Below are 7,500 nucleotides of genomic sequence, written 5' to 3' on the forward strand. Positions count from 1 at the left end.
TCTTAGTAATAGGTTTCAGTGTGTTAAAGCTGGAGTCGCAAAATCTGATTTCTTACCCCTGAGGAAAGGTGTCCCCCAGGGCTCTGTCCTAGGGCCTATCCTATTTACCATCTTTATTAATGATATAGTATCTTCTCTTAGTAGTTCTCGTGTCCATCTATATGCTGATGATACAATCCTTTACTGTACTGCAAACACTATCACTCTAGCAATTGATAGCCTGCAACAGGCCTTTAATACTTTGCAAAAATCTCTTTTTAACCTTAAACTTGTTTTGAACCCTAATAAAACGAAATTTATGCTATTCTCCAAGGCTAAGGGCATAAAGNCGGGCGCTTTTCATCTCACAACATTAACTGGTTGTGATATTGAGCAGGTACCTGTTTATAAATACCTGGGCATCTGGATTGATGAGAACCTTAAAGGAGAAGTCCAGTTTTTTGAACATTAAGGCCATTTTCTGAGTGGTCTGCAGTGTTTTAGAGTCCCCCTCACCGTTTATTTCATGTTTGCTGCAGTCTCTGTTATTTGGCTGATTTGGATTTGATCTCAACCAGCTTTAGAATGGCCGTCTATGAGCACCTGCAACTCTGTTCTTAAAATCACCTTAAACATTTGTTTTCGAAAGTCTACAGCTCACAAAGTGGTTAGGGGTGTTCACTAGCAGTCACTAGCAAGTTTCAAGGCGAAATATGCCTTCTGTCATGTTTTATTTGCCATTTTGTGAAAGAAAGTGAAAGTGAAAGTGAAACTTAATTTACAAATTGCTACATAAAACACACATAAAACAGGACAGAAGCCATATTTCGCTACAAAAATTGTTAAGGAACACCAGTGAATACTGCTGAACACTTGGTGAGTTGCATATTCTTGAAAACAAATGTTAAAGGTGATTTTAAGAACAAAGTTGCAGGTGCCCATAGACGGCCATTCTAAAGCTGGTTGAGATCAAATCCAAATCAGCCAAATAACAGAGACTGCAGCAAACATGAAATAAACGGTGAGGGGGACTCTAAAACATTGCAGACCACTCAGAAAATGGCCTTAATGTTAAAAAAACTGGACTTCTCCTTTAATTTCTCTTTCCATATTGACTGCCTGGCTAAGCAGTTAAGGCAAAAGATGGGGTTTCTCTATCGTCACAAATCTTCTCTCCCCCTATCCTGTAGGAAAAGGATCATTGAGTCAGTTATTTTACCTGTTCTGGACTATGGTGACATTATTTACAAAAATGCAACCATATCCTCACTCAGTATGCTTGACTCTATATATCATTCGGCCATCAGGTTTTCAACAGGCTCTGCTTATAATACTCACCACTGCATATTATATGACACAATAGGTTGGCCATCACTTACAGAGAGGCGTTTTAGACATTGGATTCTTTTTATTTATAAAGCCATCCTAGGAAAACTTCCTTCTTACATTTCTTCACTTCTAAACTGGCACTCAAGTATGCATCACACACGTTCAAGCAGTCAGCTCCTACTTTTTGTTCCAAGTGTACGAACTGAACTGGGCAAATCAGCCTTTTGTTTTGATGCCCCCAGGTCATGGAACTTAATTCAGCGCACTTTTAACTTGGAATCTTTGATTTCTTTTAACCAATTTAAGATTTTAATTACAAACCTTCCCAATCCAGTTTGCAATTGCTATCGCTGAAAGCTTGTTTTTTTTAGTGCTGACTATGCATATTTATGTCTATAACATTTTCGGTAACACTTTATTTTAGGGACACATCTATTAGCACTAATACATACAATATTAATGCCTGTGTAAGTAACTTGTAAGGCATGTACTAAGCAAAATAAGACAGTTGTTAAGCATGTATTCACAAATGTCTTGTTCATGCCCAATTAGGGATTTATTACTAATATAACCTTAGTAAGGACCAGTAAGCCTATATTTCTATTTATTAGTAAGTAGTAAGTGGCAGAATACAATGTGTATAAGCTCCCGACACACTGTGTGAACAAACCCTGAACAGTGTGAAAACAGATTCAGAATAAGGGTCCCTATTCTAAAGTGATGCATTGGTCAGCCCAGATGGCTCAGGGCCTCTGCACTACCAAAGTCCTAGGGCCCCCACTCCACCCAGGCCTGCACTACCTAGCTTCCCTGATCTACAAAGTGTAAGGGTATATCAAATAATTAATACCCACCCATCTGAGTCATCCAGTTTTCTCTTGATCATATCAATGTGAGGAAGGTAACAGGAGCCTTTATATAGCAAGGATTGAACGTACACTCTTGTCAATGGCGGTGGGTTGGTGAGATGTAATTGTTTTCATGTACCACTGAGTTTTAATTGTAAAAAAAACCCAAAATAAATGCAGAACATTAGAATAATAGTTTTGAAGCAAAACTAAACTACTCTTTTGTGATAATTAAGTGAATGTTTGAGAACATTAGCTTCAAGAAGTGCAGTGCATGATGGGTAGGCCTTAGCTCCTCCCCTCACTTGTGAAATTTAGTTGCTATCCAAACAATTTGCCATGTACGTAACAACAGAAATATTATCATTGCTGCATTGGCCATGCATTGCATTTCTGACGAAGGGCGTAGCCTACCCATCATGCACTGCACTTCTTGTAGCTAAGTTTTCTCAAACATTAACTTATTTATCAGAAAGGAATAGCTTAGTTTCGCTTCCAAACTATTACTCATCGTTATATTCTGCATTTATTGTAGGGTTTTTACAATTAAAACTAATTGGTGCATGAAAAAATGACATCTCACCACCCACCGTCATTGATAACTTTACGTCCAATCCTTGCTATATAATGCTTCCAATTACTCATTGACATAGTGAGTAGAATAAGTGAGATCTTCATACCTACTGAGACTAATAGTCCTGGACCAGCCCTGTAGACCCGTTCGCAATTTGGAGTTGAGGGCGTTTCTCACTGGAATTGAGTTAGTGGGTTCCTAGACATTAAAAATCACGGAGGTGCTCGTCCCCCATAGTGCCAGATTTTTCACAATATGGGTGCCAAATATGGCCGCCATTGCCTATGTCTTTTTCACTTTTAAACTGTTTATACACATGTCATACATCAATTCTGACCAATATTTTGAGAGGAATTCATTTCTGACAAATCCATGAGGAGAATGTGTGATTGTGACCTTGCCAAGGTCAAATTTGCTATTCTGAAGAATGTCCATAGACTTCAATTGTAAAAATTAGAAACAAATTCTCAATTATGGCATGAGGAGTTATTGCTATTGCTAGATATTGCTATGATTATTTTGTGTCAGTATAGTGTCAGTATAATCCTTAAAAGGTCAAGGTCAATGTCAAGGTCAATGTCATGTTCAAGGTCTTTTTCCTATTCTGAAGAACTCGGCCATGTGCTTGCCCATTAGGTCATTATTAAGAATAAGGAACAGCCACTATGAATGTAAATCTAACATTTCATATTTTTTAACACTTTAGGGACCATCATACTGTAGCATAAACAATGAATGAATACATGTGATGAAAAAGGTCTAGGCTTAAATTAAGCTCAAATCACAATGAATTAACCAAGGTGGAACATTACACATAATACAAACAGTATTTTCTGTTTTTTCACTGAATTTGTGTATGCATGCAATTTAGTGGGATGTGGTTTTATAATGACAATTATCATTTTTTTAATCAAAATCATTTTTCCATGGCAAAATATAGTGCGTGAAACTCCAGCAGCATGACTGTCACATTTGCGATTTTCACACTGTCCTGTACATTTACATAATTGAAGCACACCATGTGATAACGGCTTCAGGCATTTTAATGGAAGGAGTATGCCAGGTGTGTGCTCCTGCCACCCACGTTGCTTAGGCTCATGCCTTGTTTTTGGGGTACTTGGTTCTCGCAAGTAAGTTGCAGACTCTATGAACTAGAAATGCCTCTCTCTGAATGTGCCCTCTTATAGCACTACTGGTGGGAGGAAATGCATTGATTCCAGCACCACTGCTGAACATTTCTACTATGCGATCATCAAATGTTACAGCTGACCTGGCCCCAGCCCAGACACACACCAAGCCAATGTTGCATCTCGCTCAGTCAATATTTCGGCCTCTCCAAAGTTAACCAAGTATTGGACTTGGTCAGAAACCATGGCTGCATCTTTAGTCCCAACCTCATGCAAACCCCCTACTCATGCAATCGTCTCTTGACAGGATATGTTCTTCGATCACAGTTTTCGTCAGTGACGCTTCAAGATGAGAGACTAATTGATGGAGGGGAAGCATTATCCGCATCTCATCTGTGCCATACTGCAAGCAAATCTCCTTCATACAGAGTTCTTGGAAATATGGTCTGTAGTTAACAATCAATGCAAATGCGTCTGTATCATTTGAAACTATATCAACTTTTCTGCACTGCTTCACACGAACAGCCCACTCAACATGCACCAACAACCTGGCATCAGGCTCCTCAATGCAGTTCAAGAGCTCTCTTCACCATCAACTGACTTTGCTGGTAGCACTTCATCACCACCAAAAACAGGGCTGACAATGATAGCAGTATTGCCTCTGGTTTGATAACAAATCATGTCTAGAACTAACAACTGGAGATTTCGCTTGTTCTCCACAGAGGCCCAGAACTTATCAAGTTGGTGAGGAATGGGTGTTTGTCCGTTCATGCCAAAGATGTCAATGGCTGTTGTTGAGTTGGTATGCTGCATGCATCCGCCTTCCTTCAATGACATTTCAATGTAGGAGTCACAAGAAAGATGAGCTCTGGATGTCGACTAAGGGTGCTGCAGAGTTGATGATGGTATTGATGACAGCGCCTAAATTAGGAAATTCTGCCAGAGGAATGTGATGTCTACCAGACATGAGTGCAATAAGTAGACTCCGAGCTCCATTGGGTGAGATCAAGGTGAGGCTCAATTTCACTGACAAGCTTTGGCGTGTTAACAACCAATGGAAGGTAGCCATCAAACAAGGGTGATGCTGAAAGGACATCATGAGAAAGTATCTGCTGAATACTCATGCCCCGTTCCTTAGAAATGTCCATGCTCCTATGTGCCTCAGCTATGTCTTTGGATGAGACCAACTTCTGTTCCTTTATGATGATTGCTGGTGTCTTCTTTGGTTGATCTTTTAATTGTGGAAGATTCCTTTCTGAACCAGTCCCACTAATGTTTTGTTCTTGTTAACTAACCTATCCTGCCTGAATGAGCTGTAGACAAGCTTGCCATTTTGGAGACAGTTGCGTAGGCGACGTGCGACACTCCTGTTAACAACTTAGTTGCTGAGCAGATTATTCTGTCCGCTTCAAAGTGGCGTTGTTGATGAGAACTTTGAGGACATCAGTAATCAAAGAAAGAGCTCAAAACTCTGCTACAACATTAACATTGTGTGTTGCTCCTAATGCACAGTGTCATCCAGGATCCTTGCATACTGTCTGAATGGTCTGCTCAACCTTTATGTCACCTCCCACAGCACAGAACCAGCCATGGCGATCCTGCACAACCCACTGACCTACAGAAAAGCAACGGAGAACACTAGAACACAAGACTACACTAGAACCTTGATTTGTTCAAGATACCATGATCCATAGCTTAATGCAGTCATATTCTGTGAAGACTGGTATGGAATCGTCTATGGTAGCAACATAGTTTTCTTTTCCTTCTCTTTCAGAGACAACAGCATTATGAGTGATGGCCGCCAAATCCAGCCAAACTCCAAAGAATTGGCAGAGCTCTGACTTCGCTTCACATTCTTTCACAAAATCCAGAAAGTCTTGATTCAGGCTCTCCAATTGCTCAATCAAGGCCTCCGACTCTTTTGGGCAACGTGATTTGAAGCCAGTGAAGTGTGCCATGCCTGCACCTGTGCAAGCACTGGATAGTCTGCTTTGTGAGGCCAGAATACCTCCCAATGGAGAGTCCTGATCACATCCTCCACAATCAGCATAGGCTACCAGTGAGAGCTCAGACATAATGACTGCCATTTAACAACAACTCTAACATGGCAGGTTCAAAGATTTCACACTCCATCAATGCATCATCCAGGCCAGAACCTCAAAGCAATTTCCCCTGATAAATGAGGATAACATGGGTCCGATGGAAAGGGCCAATACAGTGGAAGAGATCCTTGAAGTGCTCGGTCTCATACAGGTTTCGTCACACCAAATTGCCATTGATGCCTGGTTCATCTGTCTGCAAACACTGGATGTTGGATAGGCAGTGTCTGACAGTGACACACTCAGTTATGGGTCTTGGTATTATAGGAAGGAAGCCAACACATGTCATTGGCACCGCAGATGAGACAAGTGTGTGTACAGCAGCCCGTATCAAAGGGTCTCCTCCTGTCACACCACAGCGTTGCAGTAATGTTGCTTGCTTGTTTTCAGGATGCAGCAGCATGTCTGCTGGTAGGACAGGTTGAACCACTGGCTTTGGATGATCAGGTACATCTTGGCATGGCAACTTCTTCTGCAGTATATCATCAGCCTGGCTCAATTCTGTGTCCGACACCAGAGACTTTAAGGTGTCTGTTCACTGAGGCATCTCGAAACAATAATACGGTTGCATAGTTTGAACCCTTGGTATCAGAAAGTGATGATTTGTCAGCATAATCAGAGTTGTCCATACCCATTGAATAATTTTCCCTTGTAAAAGTGCTAGGTATGGGTTTCTGTCTATTTTTCGAGCATTCCACGGCATAGCTATCAGGTAGACTATGGTCAGATCTGATTGTCTGGTAGGTTGAACATGAACCGATCCTGTGGAAAGTTGTGAGAAGGCTCTTGATGTGAAGGCTCTTGCTGTGGGAAGCATCATATGCAATGGTGTTTGCTTTATTCCACTCTGAATGTTATGCAAAATCATTTGACAGAGGCAATGAAGTTATGTACTCTTGTGATCTCTGACCCACTTCTCCTCTTCTACTTTATGTGTTGACTGTTGCTGTGCATGTGATGTGCTGTCCTCTGGCTATGTGGAAATGTTAGATTTACATTTATAGTGGCTGTTCTCTATTCTTAATAATGACCTAATGGGTAAGCACATGGCCGAGTTCCTCAGAATAGGAAAAAGACCTTGAACATGACCTTGACATTGACATTGACCTTGACCTTTTATGGACTATACTGACACTATACTGACACAAAAGAATCATAACAATATCAGCAAATAACTCCTCATGCCATAATTGAGAATTTGTTTCTCATTTTTACAATGAAAGTCTATTGACATTCTTCAGAATAGCAAATTTGACCTTGGCAATGACCTTTTAAGGTCACAATCACACATTCTCCTCGTGTATTTGTCAGAAATGAATTCCTCTCAAACAATGGGTCAGAATTGATGTATGACATGTGTATAAACAGTTTAAAAGTAAAAAAAGACATGGCAATGGCGGCCATATTTGGCGGCCATATTGTGAAAAATCTGGCACTATGGGGGACGAGCACCTCCGTGATTTTTAATGTCTAGGAACCCTCTAACTCAATTCCAGTGAGAAACGCCCTCAACTCCAAATTGCGAACGGGTCTACAGGGCTGGT

This window comes from Engraulis encrasicolus, chromosome 3 (assembly GCF_034702125.1).
Source record: "Engraulis encrasicolus isolate BLACKSEA-1 chromosome 3, IST_EnEncr_1.0, whole genome shotgun sequence".
Classification (NCBI taxonomy): Eukaryota; Metazoa; Chordata; class Actinopteri; order Clupeiformes; family Engraulidae; genus Engraulis; species Engraulis encrasicolus.